The sequence below is a fragment of the Rhamphochromis longiceps genome, linkage group LG22, assembly GCF_057381845.1.
Source record: "Rhamphochromis longiceps isolate RC_006_pf linkage group LG22, R_longiceps_female_GT1.1, whole genome shotgun sequence".
In the NCBI taxonomy this organism is placed as follows: Eukaryota; Metazoa; Chordata; class Actinopteri; order Cichliformes; family Cichlidae; genus Rhamphochromis; species Rhamphochromis longiceps.
In genome coordinates this window covers 36457267-36476630 of record NC_140577.1, presented here as the reverse complement: position 1 = coordinate 36476630, position 19364 = coordinate 36457267, and the positions used below count along the sequence as shown (strand labels likewise).

Below are 19364 nucleotides of genomic sequence, written 5' to 3'. Positions count from 1 at the left end.
ATCAACATGGCCCAAAAAATCATTGGACATCCTCTTCCCTCCCTGAAGGACCTGTACAGCACTCGCTGTCTCAAGAGGGCACGCAGCATCCTACGGGACTGCACACACCCAGGACACCGGGTGTTTAAGCTGCTGCCGTCTGGCAGGAGGTTCAGGCTGCTGAGGTCCCGAACAAATAGACTCAAGGACAGCTTTTACAACAGGGCAACAGCCCTGATCAATGTAAATAGCTGACCTGACTGGATACCTCCCTGGACTTTTTAGGGGGAGGTAACAATGTTTAAAACGATAACAATAATATTTATATTTATAACAAGGTGCAATAATAATTAATGTGCAATAATAACAGTGTGCAATACACATACACTTATTCTTCTTTTTTATACTAAGTTAATATACTGTGTTGTGTTGTTTGTTACGTTGTGATGTGTCATATCGTGTCGTGTTGTGTTATATGTAGTGCCGACGTAGGACAGTTTTTCCAATTTCATTGTACTATGTATGACTGTGCAATGACAATAAAGACAATAAAGATAACAATAAAGAGTTATCTTATCTTATCTTATCTTATCTTATCTTATTATTTAAGGGCACACCATCCTGAGATAGGTCAAATTCAGTTAATAATCTGCGACTCACCTTGTCATTGTAAAAGAAAATTTTATGATGGTCAAGTTGTGTTATTTTTGGCATTTCTCATAGATTCAAGAGATGGCAACAAAGTTTTTGCAACAGGCTGCTAGTAACAAAGTGCCCGAAGATACAATCTGAAATTGGTTCTTTGTGAAGTTTGTTATGTGTAGACTTGTGCTGGTTCAGCTCTCGAGTTAGGGGCGTTTTTCCTGCTTGAATGGTTCACAGGTCAGTGTTAAGCCACTTAACAAACCAAGAAAATAATTCTTCTGAAAATAGTCAGATACAAGGACTGGATTGCCAATGACTGAAAAAGCAGCCAAAGACCAAAGGAATACTCACCCTGGACACACTTGGAGAGGTCCCGGAGATTAAAAACATAGTGGGACTTCCTGGGGTGGGCAGCAGATCCACACTTAAACAGTTATAAATCTCCACAGCTGCATGCACAATCTGTCCGGCACAATCCTTCACTGCCCGGGAAAACTCAGAGGAAACCATTCAGTATAGCCTGGAAGGAGGTTGGGTATGAAAAGTGGTTGTAACACAAATGAGAGGGCATGAAGAGGGGTATACTGAAAATTATATATACTGGCGGAGCAGGAAATGGAAAAATTAAAACATTTAAAGTAAGTGCAACATCTCATAGAGAGAAGTTCATGGATATAACACATACAGACTGCTCAATAGAAATTCTTAATCTATCAAGATTAACTTAAACTAATAATAAATAAGCACGGACATGATATCTTTTGAACTGTAAACACTACTCCCTAAAATGTAATTCTGTACATACGTGTGTGTGTGTGTGTCAGTATTTTGGAGGACTCCTGACTTTGAAGATCTGTTTGAGGCTGGTGTCCGAGGGTGTTGGCAGGCACAACATGCTGAAGTGGCGAATAAGTCTGGGGGGTCACAGGATTTCGCCCCCCTCCTGGAGGAGCACATGAGATGAGATGAGATAGTCTTTATTTGTCAGCTGCAGGTCTTTTGCCCACAACCGAGATGACAGACCTTGCCGACCGTACATACAATACAAACATCACATTGGGGAGACAGGTCAGGCCAGGTAGCGAGGAAAAAAACATTGAAATGTGCAACACAGAAGGATAATACAGGAATGCACAGATATCAACACACCACAGCACAATAAACACAGACAGCAACATGGGAAAGAGTTCCAGTGTGTACATCTGATCTGGGACCGCTGCAATCTTCGACTGCGCCTCCAGCTGACCTGATGTCCACATCAGAGGGGAGGTAAGCGTTGGAGGTGGCGTTGGATCCGGGGTAGGGAGGGTGATGCGTCGGTGAGTGCTTATCAGTATCAGTATATGTGTGTGTGTGCGTGTCCATAGTTCAGCTGAGACAGTGTCCTTCGCCCTGCCAGGCTAAGTAAACAGTCTTCCAGCCAACCCAGGTGGCCTTGCAGGGAATGGGAAGGAACAGACTCAACACAGTCGTTATCAGGGAGTTGTTGTTCGGCTCCAGCCTTGAGCTGGCGCCGAAGGGGTAGCCGGGTTATGATGGTAATTGAGAATTTCAAGCTGTTTTTAACACTCCGACACTGGTCTCTCAGTCTCCCGTTAATAGCTGCGAGCTTCTCCGTGATGTTATTAGCCGTCGATTCTGTGGTCTTGTCACTCTTTTTGCTCACATAGCAGATTCTGAGACCTCACGACCGCAGCCAACTGATCCGAGGTGTAATCCAGCTCCGCCCAGAGATGTTGTTCTGAGTTGATTCTTTCCTGATGTAATCCAACATACATACGCTCAAAGGTGTTATTCTGAGCATTCACTGCAGTTGTAAGCGCCTCCAAGCTCTTAACCATGCTGCCTTCAGTGAGCCCTTTATGAGAAGTCGCACCTGTCGTTCCAATCCCAGCGGGCAGCCTTGTGGGGGTTTGAACAGCCGGTTCCGCTCTCTTAATTCTCCGATAAGCCAGGGCCAAGCCAGCTCCGATCAGCAAGAACCCTGTTATCATGGTTCCAAATAGGTAGATATCTTCAGCGTCCTCGATCGACAGTCCCGCCAGGCACACGATCCTCTGCCACCCGTCCATCGTGTATCCGGCAGGGAAAGTCCCTCCAGGGCACTCGGGGTCTCCCGAGCCCAGACTTCACGTTAAAGGGTGTCAATAGCATTCAGAGACCAGTTGATCAAATCCATAATGCTGCTGTAATGGTCATTTCCTGAGAAGAAAAAGAAAGAATAAAGGGACTACTAAACAGCTGATAAAATGCTAGTATGTTACTTTTTCCTGACATGTCACCATTGACAATAAAATGTTCCATTTAAGATGAGGAGTTCCTTGTGTGGGGCATTTAAAGACAGTACAGAAATGTTCTAAAATCAGTTGTGCCTGTGTGTATATGTGTGTTTGTATAGCACAAGTTAAGGTAGTAAACATTCTATGGATGATGCACTGATCACAGACCACTTTTAATTTCGTTGTACCTGCGACAATGACAATAAAGACATTCTGATTCCCATTTTATAAATGGCAAGAAAAAAAGCTAACAAATAGCCCACAAGATTAAAAACAGCAAACAGAACAAATGAGGTTTTTAACCATGCTCAAAAACTGAACACGGGGAAAACATCCATAGTAGCCGAGTCTAGAACGATTTTGTCTTTACTTGTAGGCAATCTTTATGGGAACTAGAATGTACATGTTAACTTGTTATTTTCTCTTATATCGCGAGAGTACTGTTGCCCGCGAAGAGTTGTTGTTGGTGTAGAGAAAAATGGCGTAACGAATAAAGCGCTTGGAATGAGACTACGACGCCGTGTCTTTTGAGTTAACAGTACAGACACTAAAAATAAAAGGTTAAGACTTATGAGCAATTAACTTATAGCTAGTCTAGAACAGCCGTGCTAGTAGAACTGTCCTACCCTTGTTTTAGATACGTGCTTGTACTTATAGGAAACATGCCCCATAATCTTTCTAAAATCTGAAAATGCTCCTTCTTGTGGTTTTGTTTTTAAACTGTTTGGAAAAGTCTAAAATAGATAACCTCAACTGCAACCAGAGTTAATGTCTCATTACAGTGTAGCTCATCTTATTTGCATACCTGGATCTCCTTCCAGAAGAACTTCTTTCTGTCATAAAACCCAGAAAAGTCCTGGAACTGACGCAGGAGTTCTATAGGAGGCTGAGATCCAGAACTGTCCAGCTTAGGCATATTCAAGTCATCCACAAAGACCACCAACTTCTTGTTTCCTGGAGAGAAAAATAATAAATATTCAAGAAGAAAAAAGTAAACGTGTAAGCACTATTGGATGAATGGCCAGGCAGTAGATGTGTAGGTGAATAGTGGAAGCAACTCTTTTACCTAAGATGTTCTTTCTCTTTTTCTCCAGTTTGGACTCAATGACCTCCTGTGTACGGGCAGAGGAGGTCTGAGCAGAGAAGTTGATGAAGACAGGAAGATATCCTGCACTTTCCTGGATCCTGTTAAGCAGGCCCCGGGCCACCACAGTCTGCAAGAACACGTTCATCAATTACTTTTCACATATAAATTTTGATATCTGCATTCCTTTCTAAATTGCAACACCAAAATATTACCTTTGCTTCAGCACCATGGATATTTTGGATATGAAACCTAAACTAAGCACTGCTGCAGACTCGTGCCATTTCCTCTCTAAAACTCCTCAGCATTTTATTAATACGTCACCATCATCAGGGCTCTAGACTAACTTTTTGCCATGGGCGTGCCGGTACGCCTAACTTTTTAAAGTTGGGCGTACCAGCACAAAAGTTAGGCGCACACAAATTTTATAATAATTAATATAATGTGTTTTTCTGGATACACTGTGGTTTTTCAGCATTCAAAGATTGATGACACCGTGTCAGAGCTGGCTATGAATTTCAGAAGCATCAGGCCTTAACAGAAAAGTTAGCAATAGTTCTTTTCCTATTACAGCTACATCCACTTCTGTCGTGCCTAGGCTGCTCACTAGGGCTGGGTATCATCACTGATTTCTATAATCCATTCGATTCCGGTTTTCAAAGTCCCGATTCGATTCAACTTAGCCTCAGACAGTCAGAAATATTATAATTTAGGGCTGCTCAATTAATCGAATTTTAATCATGATTACGATCTGGGCTTTCAACGATCATTAAAAATGACTGAGCCGATTATTAGCCCCTCCCTCATTTATCCGCGACACCTTAAAGGCCGGTCCGTGAAAATATTGTCGGGCATAAACCGTCCGTGGCGCAAAAAAGGTTGGAGACCGCTGATTAAGAGGACCCGAGGGAAGCTCGGAAAGCTAAGCAGAAGTTATTTGGAGAGGAGAGTGACTGCTGTTGGTTGAAAAGAGAGGTAAAAAAACTTCAGTGGTGTTGCACACTATTTTATATTATTTTTTAAAGTCATTGTTAACCCTTTAAAGCCGGTCAGAGCAGCACGCTCCGTTTTGCGTAACTATTTTTAAATCCCTGTAGAACCGGAACCGTGTAAGCTAGCGCAATAATTTGTTTTGCATATGAAACCGGAGGAGTTGTACTTACATCTGATGCCATCAGCTTGTCCTCGGTCACGGTTTCCTTCCACATAAAGCTTTGCAAAAATTGCATAAAAAGCGCTTGCAGGAACAAAAACATAATATTCCAGAAACAGAAACGATCTGATCAGCTGTTCGTAACACTTCCCACAGTGAAACAGACGTCAGCGCGAACTATCGCATGTCCGCCATTTCCTGGCCGAAACCGGAAGTGACGTCATTTTCGCGGAAATTGTAGTTTTTTACTTGTAGGCCTTAAAAGCCTATCCGGTTGTTCAGTCTGACGTCACTAGCCGTGTCTGGGTCTAAACTCCGCTGCAGGTCCATATATCAAACGATCACTATGGCATTACTGTGAAAAACTGTCTAAAGTCTTTCATCTTTAATAAAATGATCAGCGTTCTGCTCTACCAGGTGTAACAATTGAGTTTAACATCCAGGCATCCATGAAAACGGAATTTATGACATTTAACGGAGTTAGAAGTTAGCAGGGAGTTAGCTTGCTAGCTTCTATCTAAATACAATATAGCATGTCCTGACTGTGGGGTTTTGGAAACAAATTAAAACGTACAGCTCTGCTATCACTTCCAGCATAAATGAAGACAGAAAACTAAACAGCAGTGACGTTTGTAGGGTTACTGAAGTTGGGCTAGCTGGTATATAATGATGTGCTACGTGACCGCTAGCGACACAGCTATGTTAGCATAATATAAACAAGCTAACTTTTTTTCCACTCGATAAAAGTTAATGTGAGTGTTCTCGGTGGTCAGGAACAAATGTAATCGCATGGCAGGATGCTGTAAAAGGACCAAACTTCAGCCAGGAGAACAACTGAGATAATCCATCCACAATACGAGGTTAGTCATTCATATACTGCTGCATGGGCTGGGCTGTAGTTACATCGTAAGGTTTTAAAAACTGAGCTTAAATAAATGATTAGCGGTAATAAAAGCCGAGGGAGGTCAACAGTGATCACTGACTGTTTTAGGAGCTTTTTGAGATCAAATAGAAGAAAATACATAACATTAAACATGTTAACAACACAAAAGCCATATTAAACGCAGACTACTTTAGACCCGGAAGTAGGATTCGTCGCGTCATCACTGAACAACCGGATACTGGTCATGTTTGACTTTTCTGAATAGTTTCTGGGATGCTTAGAACTCGAATTGCACTGCTGGAAATAGTTTATTTTGATGCACCTGCTGTTTTCTTTGCAAATTTGCATCAAAGGATTGTTTTTTCGTTTTTCCTGCAGTATATAAGAATTGGTGTATCTCCAAAATAAAACTATGAAGACACTCAAAATAAATTTCCTGTTGTTGTAAACTATTTTTTGCAACTTTTTTTGTATTTAAAGTTTTGAGGGATAAGCCTCTTAAATTTCTCCAAGTAGAAATATATGTAAACAAAACAAAAGCGATTTTCAAATTTTTTTGTAGTTTATTGCACTTTTTTGCAATTAATGTAGTTACTATGGACTTAATGGAGACATATTATTAAAATATGGGCTATAAAAGTTGTATAGCAACTTGAAATGCTCCCACAAATGGCACTACAACATGTAAAAAAACAATATAAGCTCTGGCGGACTTGGTTCTATGGTAGGACTTAAAGAGTTGAATAAATATCGTCAAATAATCGAGATCTCAATTTCAGTGAAAATAATCGTGATTATCATTTTTGCCATCTATAGAGAGAGAGAGAGAGAGAGAGAGAGCGAGATTGAGATTTATTAGGGGTGCAACGATACACAAAATTCACGGTTCGGTTCGGTTCGGTTCGATACTTTGGTGTCACGGTTCGATATTTTTTCGATACAAAAAAATGTTCATGCCTTTTTAAATTTGTCATTTATTAAAATTATAAATATATATTTTAACTTGAAAGTACAGTTTTTAAATTTAACCCTAACCCTTGTGCGTGTTTTTTATTTTGACAGTGAATGCGCACCTGCGGACCACTTATGTGCAGCCCTGGTTATTTAGCTCGTCATATTGCAGCCACAGAAATTATTTTGTCCATGAAACCATAAAGCTGCACTTTCTTTTTGCCTTATAGTCTGATTTGTCATAACTTCTCCGTTTCGTGGTAAGCTTTTCTTTGGCTGTCACTTCTTCACCCTGACCTGTCTTATTTGGCTCAGCAGAACTAAAATATATATCTGTCTGTGAAGGTTCTCAGTCATCCAGGTCATCGTAGTCAAATATATATCCTGCTGCTTTTACACATGCACTCACATAAGCTCAGCGATTCTCTGCGCGATCAACCTCTCACATGTTTAAGCTGCGGGAGATTTCACTTGTCATGTTTGCATAGTGTGGGGATGAACAAAAAGTATTTGACCAGCATAATATAATCTGCAGTATGATCATTGCTTTAACCATGTAACAGATAGCTTTAAGATGGCCTTAAGATGTTATGCATACAGTTATTATGTTGACCTTGTATTTCAGGTGCAGTTATGACTATTTTATACACAATGCATATCTGTGCTTATTAAAGAGTTGGAGCTCGGTCAATTAATTGGGGGTTGGAAGCTTTGTTCAGTGCGATGTTCGGACAATCTATTGTGCAAGTGACTTGGAGCCATAGAAGGAATTGCAATACATGCTTACAAAACACTTATATATCAGATCATTTTATATTAAGGTTTTAGTAGAGGTTCTTGGTTAAAACATTTATTTAGTAGAAGACATACACATAGTCTCAGTGAGCTTCTGGTCTAGTGAAAGGTCAGAAGTGCAACAGGTGAATTGAGAAAGAGCATTTGAGGACGAGACACAGCAGGTTGGAGGTGAAGAGGTGACACAAAGAGCATGTGAGGTCAACACATACACACACATTAGTTAGATTTATTTAGAGGAGAGATTAGTTATGTCTCGACAAGAAAGAGGAACAATTCACTTTAAGATAAGAACGGAAAGTACCAGCCATGAAAATAGAAGATGATTTTCTGGGTGAAAAGTCATTGTGGTGTTGATCTGATCTATGTATAAAATGTATCTGTGACGCATGAAGGGGCGTCAGTAAATCAAACCCTGATGCTATAAAATATCTGTTCATGCTTTGATTAAGTCGAGGACTACTGGCTGTCTGCGTACAGAGTGTCTTCCCACACGTGTGTTCATTAAAATCATTGTTGGACCAAGAGCTTCTGGACCAAGGGTGGTTTGTACTCTCCCTCCTCAATTGTGAACCTTAACATTTGGGGGCTTCGTCCGGTGGTTGAGGAGGGGTAGATGGAGAAATTTGGTCTTAGGTGGTCTGACGGGCAGACATGAATTCCAGTGGTCGAAGTGAGTGGGCATAAGCCGGCTTATCCAAAAGGTAAGGCACTACCTGTTGAATTATTTCCAAAGTGTGCCAAATTGGACATGATAAAATTTAAGTCTACTCACTGAAGTTACTGGTGGATGTCTGTTTTGATTTTGATGAAAATCTCATGAGTTGATGCAGTTAGAGTTCTGCTAAGAAGAAATGAAAGTAGTGAAGAGTCTGATAAGAAAAGTTTAAATACTGGGTTGAAGTCCCAAAGAAATTGAGTTCGAGTCTCAAGTAGTTTGGTAGGGAATTGGTTATTGTGTTGGTTAGAGTCCAAATTTGGTCATAAGAGTGGACCTGAGCGGTCATTTTGTGAGTTGGAGTCTCCATTGACCACTAGGTTGCACCTGCCTCAGTTATACACTTGTTTCGGGTGTTGATTGTTGTTTCAAAGTATTATAAATTATTTTAGAACGGAACCGTGGGGGTTCTAGGAAGCGCAGAGCCCGGAGGTTACGCTCCCTCCTTGTCGTGGACGCGCGACATTGACCTGTCGGCGAACAGGGTTAGTTCAGTTTGGCTTAACTGTGGGGTACAGGGCATCCTGGAATGAAGCTAGGAGTTAGAGTCTCCTTACCGTTTGGAACGGTACCTGCGCTTTTTTGGACAGAAGAAGTTGGACTTCGGGCGTGTAACTTTAACTTAACACTTTGGGGTAAGCCTTGGCTGTGAAACGCCAAAAATAGAGCTTCAGGCAAAGTTTGGGTTGGTTGACGCTTTTAAATTGTGTTAGGGACTTTAGAGATGAGGCCAGAAACTGTTGGACAGATACTGGTTAATTGGTCGCAAAAAACTCAGGGAGTTCATCCGCTGGGCGGTTATTTTAAATTTGTCGAAATTGTGTAGGCGCTAAAGCTGACAGATCTGACAGTGGTTGTAAATATAAGACGTCGTTGTAATATAGAATAAGAAAATTTGGTGTGAGAGGAGGCTGTGTGTCGAGTCAGCAATGCACTGACTGCCTGCTGCCATTTTTAGATGGAGAGTGTGTGTGCATGCAAATGAGGCAGCTGATGCAGAGCGCATGAGAGGACTATGCTTTCGGTTTTGTGTGTTATTCAGCTCTATAACTATTGTTTGCAAATGTGGATAAATGTCTGCGATTAAAATGCTGGCTTAGTATATAATAACATTGTAAATATATGAATGGTGACAGCGTTTCAAAGTAGAATATAAGAATTGTTTGTGTTTAAAACCAACGTTTAGGTAAGAAGATTTAAGGTGGATTTGAAGGCATAAACAAAAAATAAAAAGGGTTACAGTCTGCAAGTGTTGTTAATTCATGAGCTGACTGGATGCAGAGTAAGTGGAGTGGTCATCCTGAGAGGATTGAATGATGCTCTAACTCTGTGGTCAAGTCAGACATAGGCTTTAAGCAACCATGAGCCACTAATAAGCGTGACAGATTAATGAGTATGTGTAAATTGAACTTGTTAAATAGCCTTAATAGAAGTAACTCAATGAACACGCAATAAAGTGGACTTTTTAGGGGTAGTTTACCACTGATACCATAAAAAGCAACTTAATTAGTAGTTCAATAACAAATTTTAAAGATAACCTTTGTTATTTGATAAGAGAGAGAAAAATTCAGGTTATATATAGTAAATAAATAAGGGAATGTTAATCTCTGCGTCATTCCACACTGAAATTTCAATTGTAGGGGATCATTTGGAGGTGAATTGTGTAGGACACGGGGAGACAGAAGAATCTCCCCATGAGTTTTCGGTGTGCATAGAAATTGAGGAGGCTGAACTGGAAGCCTGCCTGGGTCGTTGTTTTTGTTTATTTGAGGGTCTGCTGGAAATTTGTGAGAACGACCACCTTGATATGTGGGAGCCTTCTCGGGCAGCGATTTTTTTGTTAAACATGTGGCAGGCTGTGCAAAATGGAGAAAGCTTTGACATAATGACATAAAGGTGATTTCTTGGTTTTAGATTTATTAGTACGGGACAAGTTGAGGGACGCTTGAGGGTGTGTTGCTGTAAAGTATATAAGGGACGCGCAGCGCCGTTAATGGGTTTAAAATAAATGAAAAAAACGAAAAAACACTAATCCGAGGAACTGTTGGAGAGGGGAAGAGGAGCCAGTGGTTGCGAGAACAGCGAGACGAAGACTGAAACCGAAAGTTAAGCGTGTCTGGGTGACCTAGACCTAGAAGGTGGAGTCGACCAACGCCATTGGAAGAGGTAAGTCTGTGTTTCAGAGAATGGCTGACAGCTCGGGTGCGACACCTAGTGGGAAAAGGGGATGCAAACCTCTGAAGGATCAGCTTGAACAGCTTAAGAAAGCTATTCGTTTGGCTTCCCCTGGAGTATTAAAATCAGCAGAGAAGGAGTGCCAAGCGATGGAGGTTGAGGTAAGCAAACTTATTACATCCCAACAGAAAGGGCTGGGTGATAAAATAGCTCTGAGCTTGGTGTTAAAAACTGAAGGAGAAGTGTATGGACAAATGCATGAGGCCCTACGTGCGTCAATAGAGGCATTAACGGCATTGGAGGTTATAAAGCAGAGAGTAATGCAGGGAGGGCCAGAAGAGGAGAATGAAGACCGTGCGACGTCATCAGAAGAAGAGGACGATGAGGAGGACGAAGATGGAGGAGCTGAACCCCAACCAAGTACAAGCCTAATTTTGAGGAAAAGAAGTGTGAAGAGAGACCAAGCACAGAGACGGCCCATATTTAAGAGCTCAAAGGGAAAAGGAAAGTTGAGGAAGAGTAGAAAAGTGAGTTTTGAACAAGGAGCTCCTGACCCTGGTTTAAATCTGCCTCTAATAGCGGGTCCAAAGAACGAACCAGTTTATCGCGCCTATAAGGTGAGAGATTTGGAAGCATTGGTTAAACAACTTCCACCAATAACCAAGGGAGAACATTGGGAAGGAGAAGAATTAGCGCTGGGCGATTTTCGCGCTTTGGCCGGATGTTGTATGCTGGGTGGTGGGTTAGCAGATGTAGAGCAGATAGCTCAAACAACCAGATATGCAAATGACCTGCCATACCATGAGGTGCAGAATGACTTAGCAGATGCAGTCCAGGAGAAGTACCCAACTCCTAACTCTGGAGCCATTCCAAAAATTATTTGGGATCCCAAAAACACACCCAGAGAGTGTTTAGCTAAAGCAAAGGAACAATGGTTGTTAGAAACAGGAATACATCCGGGGAAGGAGGGTGAAAGTAGAGCGTGGTTTCGTTCGGCAGTGCTGGCAGGGCTGCCCAACCAGGTTGCAGTTGACTTGGAAAAGAACCCAGAATTTGCCGTTGTAGACTCGGTGCAGTGGGACAGACATGTGACCCACAGACTTCAGCAGGAACAGGATTTGGCAAATAAACAAAAGAAAGAGTTGGAGGAAGCCCAGGCGTGGCTGGTTAAGTTGCAGCTGGCAGAAGCAAAAAACAAAGCAGGAGACAGAAAGAAAGAGGATAAAGAGAGCGCAAGGAAAATAATGGTGGCAAGGCCTCAGCCCGATCCTGTGCCTGACTTGCCAGATCAGGATCCGGGTCTCTACCCTGATGACCGTTGGCCCGCCAATGCACCAAGGCAGCGTCAACCAGTAGGGAATTGGGGGACTGGTGGACCGCAGAGAGGGCGTGGTGGATCCGTGAGGGGAGGACAAAGGGCTCGGAATCCAGGGAATCCTAACAATGTGTCTTGGACTGGCTGTTACAGCTGTGGAGCAGAAGGACACTGGTCCCGAGAATGCCCTGAATCGCTGCGAAATTATCAGAGGCGAGGCTATCAACCCCAGGCACGAGGAGGCCCAAGACAAAGAGCTGCTTACAGGGGAGCACATCAAGCTCCAAACCCGAATGCAGCACCAGTCGCCCAGTACCCAGTAGCTGACTGGGGCTGGGAGGGGGAGCAATACTGACGGAGCCCGGAGAAACTGAACAGCGTGGGGACGGCAGAACCCATGTTGTCAATGACCGTGGAAGGCACTGAATTGCCCTTCCTGGTGGATACTGGAGCAACATACTCAACACTGAAAGACACACCAGACAGTGCGACACTCTCCTGTCACACAGTTAAGGTGGTAGGCCTTTCCGGGATTCCATTGACACTGCCATTGACAGATCCAGCATTGGCAAAGCTGGGAAAACAGACTCTGAAACACCAATATATGGTGTCCTCACAGGTGCCTGCAAATCTCATGGGCAGGGACCTGCTTGTGAAACTGGGAGCCACAATCATGTGCTCACCAGATGGACTGATGGTTACTCTGCCTGGAGGAAAAGAATTCCCGTGCCTGGGATCACCTTCAAAGACTCAATATCTAGTCCAGAATTCTGAACAATCCACTGCCGAAATCTACTGGGGGAGGCTGGTGGAAGAAGGCATTTTGAGACATTATCAGCTGTGGAAACCCTGGATAATGAGTCTGGCCGTCTATTCCCCCGCGAGATCCTTTCCACGTTACACTCTTTTATGATAGGGAAGATAACGATATCTATCGGGAACAGTTCCAGTCTGATCTTGAGGGACAGACGTGGAATGTGCGAACACATAACATTTATGTTGGACCAGAAGGTGTGGCCGCGGCTGTGAAATTTACTGATGAACAACTGCCTTGGTACAATGTGGGAGAGGATTCAGCCCCTCACATTACATTGGCGGTCCACGAGGGTCATGGGCCGAGAGATCTGGGACCGATGGTCAAGCGGGCGCTGGACAACGCCAGCTGGCAAAGCACCCAAATTCCAAATGTCTGGTATGCACCAAAATGTAAAATATATCGCATAACTTGTTTGTCCAACGATGCAGTGATCTTAGAACATAAAGAAATCTCCAGAATACATGGCAGGGAAAGAATGGATCATCCTGATGCAGTAGCTGAGCTCTCAAAATTGCCTGATACTTTGTGGTCCGCAGGGCCCACAGATGTAGGTTTAGCTAACTGTTCGCCTGTCCTGTTCCAGCTGAAGTCTGACACACCAATTAACAGACCACAATATAAGCACAAAACTGAAGCAGAAGAAGGTATAGCTGAAACCATTGAAGGGCTGTGGAAGGCAGGAGTGCTTGAGCCCTCATGGTCATTTTGGAACACACCTATTTTGCCAGTGGAAAAACATGGGACAGGGAAGTACCGTATGGCACATGATTTGAGAGCAATAAATGCCATACTGAGGACTGACACTGTGTCTGTACCAAATCCCTACACAGCTCTGACCGAAATTACTGGGGACCAAAAGTGGTTCACATGTATTGACCTAGCGAATGCATTTTTGTCTCCCACTGCACGAGTCACTCAGAGACATTTTCTCTTTCACATACAGAGGCCGGAAATTTAGGTACACACGCCTACCACAAGGCTTTGCACTCTCACCAGGAATTTTCAATCAGGTGTTGAAAGAGGCATTGTCCCCATGTCAACTGCCAGAGGGCTGTACATTAATACAGTATGTTGATGATCTTCTTATTGCAGCCCCGTCAGCAGCGGCCTGTACGGCAGCATCGCTCGTGGTGTTGAACAGATTGGCGGAGTGTGGCTTCAAAGTGAGTAAAGAAAAACTGCAGTTGGTCCGGCCAGAGGTAACATTCCTGGGCCGGGTGATCGCACACAGATCAGTGGGGTTAATGAACACACACAGAGACCAAATTCTGACACATCCAAAACCAAGAACTGTGAAGGAGTTGCTTTCCTTTCTTGGCTTGACAGGTTACAGCAGGCAGTTCATTCCGAACTATGCGGGTAAAACTGCCCCTTTAAGGGACCTGATCAAGAAAGTTGGTGTTCGAAATCTGAAGGCTGAATTGCCTTGGACGCCGGACACAGAGACAGCGTTCATTTCGCTAAAACAGGATTTGTCAAGAGCCACAGATCTGGCCACACCTAACTATGATGAGGCATTTTATCTTGATGTTTCAGAAACAAAGGGAGTTGTGAATGGTGTGTTGTTTCAGAAAAAAGGGGGAGGTAGGGATGTACTTATGTATGTCAGCATAAGATTAAATTCAACAGAAGCAAGGCATCCCACATGCACACAACACGCAGCAGGAGTAGCAAAGATAATTCAGAAAACAGCACACATAGTGAGGGAACACCCACTGAAAGTGCTTACCACACACAGTGTAGTGGCCTATGTGAACTCACAGGTATTCACAATGACTCCACTGACGCAACAAAGGTTGAGCAAAATTTTAGAGGCGCCAAATTTGATATTCACACATGAAGGAATAAATATGGCAGACCTAATGGGGTCAGGAGAACCACATGACTGTATTAAGAAAGCCCAAGTTGAAGGAAAAATCAGGGAAGACCTGAAGGCAGAGCCCATATATGGAGCTGAGGATTGGTTCACAGATGGATGCTGCCACAGAGATGAAGAAGGATTAAAAGCCGGCTATGCAGTAGTCTGTAGAGTAGGAACTGAGTTTCAGGTGAAAGAAGCAGGAAAAATTGAGGGACAACAGTCGGCCCAGAGAGCTGAAGTGATAGCCCTAACTCGAGCCCTGAGGTTGGCTAAAAACATGAGAGTGAACATCTACACTGATTCAGCATATGCGTTTGGAGCAGCTCATGTGGAACTGGCTGAGTGGAAGAGAGCCGGGTTCAGAACGGCCACTAATGCACCCATCTGTCACAAAAAGGAAATGGAGGAACTGGAAAAGGCCCTGGAGGACCCAGACGAGGTAAGTATTATAAAATGCAAAGGCCACTCACAAGCAGACAGTATGGTGGCAAAAGGAAATCAGAAAGCTGATGAAGCCGCAAAGGAAGCAGCGGGCTACAAAGGACAGAGACAAATGGTGCAGGTAACCCCAGAAGAGGAGGTTAGCACTAACAGCATGAAAGAAGTTAGACAGGCTCAGGAGGAGACATCCCCAGAGGAAAAGGGGGTGTGGGAAAACAAAGGAGCCTGGCAAGATGGCGGTTTGTGGAGGGGGCCAGATGGGCGTCCCGCTTTAACGGCCAAAATGGCGGAACAGAAGGTGAATGAGGCTCACGGGCTTGGTCACGTGGGAGTGAAACAGATGGAGAGAAATTTGTGCCGATGGTGGCATCCTGATTTGAGAAGGATGATACTAGAAAAGGCCAGAACGTGCCTAATTTGTGGGGCACACAACCCAAAGCCAGCAGTAAAACCTGAAGCTGGTAAGTTTCTCATGCCAGAAAGGCCAGGAGAAGAGGTCGTGATTGATTATACCGACATGATTGATACAGGCCCAGGTGGGGTGAGGTATTTGTTAGGTGTGTGTGGATGTTCTGACTGGATGGCCCGAAGCATGGGCGACCAAACGTGAAGACGCGAAAAGCGTGATTAAGTGCTTAATCAATCATTACATTCCAAGGCATGGGTTTCCCAAGAGAATTAGATCAGACAATGGTACTCACTTCAAGAACAAAGATTTGCAAGAGGTAGAGAGGATGTTGGGAGTGCAACATAAGTTCGGGATGGTCTATCATCCTCAATCTCAAGGAAAGGTAGAGAGGATGAACCTAAATTTGAAAAACAAGTTGGCTAAAATCTGTGCGCAGACAGGGCTAAATTGGGTCGCAGCCCTGCCCATTGCTTTGAGGACCATAAGATGTTCTGTTAACCAATCCACAGGTTTCACCCCTTATGAGCTGCTGACTGGGAGACAGTTTCCAGCACCCTGGACAGTGGTCCCGGTGGAGCAGCCCAGGACAAGCAACAGGTCTCATGCAGAATATTTTAATGAGTTGAAAGCTCTTGTGTCCAGCTTTACAAAACAGGTCACTTGTGAGAGACCCACGGGGAACGGAGAGGTACCGGACGTAAAGGCAGTATGGCTAAAGGTCATTAAGCGAAGGGGGAAGGAGCCGCGCTGGACTGGTCCGTATGAGGTGACCGTCCGGACGGCTACAGCAGTCCAGCTGAAAGGGAAAGGCGACACCTGGTACCACTGGTCGCAGTGTGCACCCGCACACGAGAGCTTGGTGGAGGAAAATTCGTCTTCAAAGAACGCAGGTGTCAAGGAACAGAGGCAGAATAAACCTCTTCACCTGTGCAACGGGCCGACCAGTAGTCCACCTGGAAGGCCGAAGAAAGAAGAGCAGCCTAGGAGGAGATCGCCGCGCCTACAGAAAGGAGTGGTAACAAATTGAGAGTTTGAAAAGGGGTGGTTTAAATAAAAAGAGTAAAAAAGGGAAAGTGGAAGGGGCTTGCTCTGTCAATTATGTTGTCTCTATCTGTATTGGTGGGTATTTTGGTGACCTGTGGTTGTTGTCTCATTCCTTGTGCCCGAAGGTTGGTAGAGAAGGTGATTGTAAAGGCAGTGGACCCTGGGGCGGTGGCCCCTATGTCAATGATGCCGATGATGGATCTGGAGGTAGTCGAGTGGACTGAGGAGTGAACAACAACCTATGTATCGACCTCTGGTGTGCCAGAGGTCGAAAGGGGGATTGTGGGGATGAACAAAAAGTATTTGACCAGCATAATATAATCTGCAGTATGATCATTGCTTTAACCATGTAACAGATAGCTTTAAGATGGCCTTAAGATGTTATGCATACAGTTATTATGTTGACCTTGTATTTCAGGTGCAGTTATGACTATTTTATACACAATGCATATCTGTGCTTATTAAAGAGTTGGAGCTCGGTCAATTAATTGGGGGTTGGAAGCTTTGTTCGGCGCGATGTTCGGACAATCTATTGTGCAAGTGACTTGGAGCCATAGAAGGAATTGCAATACATGCTTACAAAACACTTATATATCAGATCATTTTATATTAAGGTTTTAGTAGAGGTTCTTGGTTAAAACATTTATTTAGTAGAAGACATACACATAGTCTCAGTGAGCTTCTGGTCTAGTGAAAGGTCAGAAGTGCAACAGGTGAATTGAGAAAGAGCATTTGAGGACGAGACACAGCAGGTTGGAGGTGAAGAGGTGACACAAAGAGCATGTGAGGTCAACACATACACACACATTAGTTAGATTTATTTAGAGGAGAGATTAGTTATGTCTCGACAAGAAAGAGGAACAATTCACTTTAAGATAAGAACGGAAAGTACCAGCCATGAAAATAGAAGATGATTTTCTGGGTGAAAAGTCATTGTGGTGTTGATCTGATCTATGTATAAAATGTATCTGTGACGCATGAAGGGGCGTCAGTAAATCAAACCCTGATGCTATAAAATATCTGTTCATGCTTTGATTAAGTCGAGGACTACTGGCTGTCTGCGTACAGAGTGTCTTCCCACACGTGTGTTCATTAAAATCATTGTTGGACCAAGAGCTTCTGGACCAAGGGTGGTTTGTACTCTCCCTCCTCAATTGTGAACCTTAACAATAGTAAGCTAACGATTAATAAGACGATGTCAGAGGAATTGGTGCACAAATTATCATCACTCACAGATCAGTGCTGTCGCTCTCTATACACAGTTCACGCGATTGCAAAGTGAAAGCAAAAAAACAAGCGCAAATTCAAACGCGATTTCAATATGTCACATATTGACAGTGGCTCACCGATGCCAATGACATAATTACCCAGCTACATTTCCAAAAGAATGCAAAAGCATTGACATATATTTTTCCTTCCTACAATAGCCGGACAGGCAGGGCAGAGATAGATTTTGGTAGCCCGACTGGAAAAATCGCTAGCCCCAGGACGTCGGGCTAGCGATTTTGCGAGCCCTGTATCTGATTGAGGAATCACTCATCTTTGGAAAAGAGAGTTTATTACAGAGAAATGGCTCTTTCCAAAATAAAAGCTATACTATCCGCTTCTTCTGGGCTATATTCTCAGCAGCATAAGGAGAATCATGTGCTAACAGCTGTCTAAATGACTCGGCTAAAGTTAGTAGCATGCTTGTTGTTTTTGTCTTTGCACTAGGATGATGTCGGCGTAAATGTGCAGTCATATTCGTTGTGTTCCCACTAGTGCTTTCAGGTTAACCTCGTTAAAATGACCTTAACGCCACAACACGGCAAATCTCCGTTAACGAGCTACCCCTGATAGCCCCGTGCATGGGGCTAGACGGCCAACACGTTAACGAGCTAACTGCGCTAACACACTAGCTCCCACCCATGTAATTGAGCATTGCGTGGCGCATCCAACATACTGTTTTACTTTAGTCCATGACGCGCTTACCTTCAGGGTCATACGTCACATGAAAACCAAAATAATTCCAAACGCCAGATCTGAATGAGGGTGGGGGAGGTTCAATTTGCCATGTTGCAAGGAGAGCTTAACTTCTGTCACGCTAGCTTGCCCTGCGCTCTTCCTTCTGACTATGCTGTCTGTGTTGAGCGTTCAGTGGATCTGCGCTCGACAGTGCAGCCTAGGCGGAGTAGTCGAACGCAGATTCACTGAGCGCTCAACACAGACAGCATCGTCAGAAGGAAAGTTGATCAAATAAATTACAAATGTTGTATTGTTCGATACATATGCGTACCGAACCGAAAGCACTGTATCGAACGGTTCAATATCGATACGAATATCGTTGCACCCCTAATATATATCCATAAAAACCTAGAAGAACCGCCTGACAGATTCATTGTTTCTGGAATTGGAAGTTTAACTGAGAGAATATCAAGTTTCGCAGACTTCCACATCAAGAATTTTGTACCAACTTTGAACTCTTACAAAAAGGATAGCTCTAATGTTTTGCTTTTCCTCAAAGACTTCCCATCATTTGATACAGATATAATATTGTGCACTTTTGATATTGAATCTTTCTATACTAGGACTGGGCGATATATCGAGGTTTTTAAAAATATCGATATATTTTTATATGAGATATGAGATGTGACAACATCGTTTATATCGACTTAGTATATGTTACGTTATAATCATACTTGTTTGCCTCTTGTTTGCATTTACGTTTTTAGGTTCTGATGGATAACTTATAATTTCAAGTTTAGGAGATAAGTTGCTTTAGCTAATGTTTTTGTGTTGACAAAATTAATAATTGTCCTTTTTCTCAACTCATATT

The 19364-nt window shown here is 43.3% G+C and overlaps 1 pseudogene; it reads right to left on the bottom strand.

Moving 5' to 3' along the window:
• LOC146644451 (dynein axonemal heavy chain 6-like) overlaps positions 1 to 19364 on the bottom strand; it is an 85595-nt pseudogene that overhangs the window by 52860 nt on the left and 13371 nt on the right.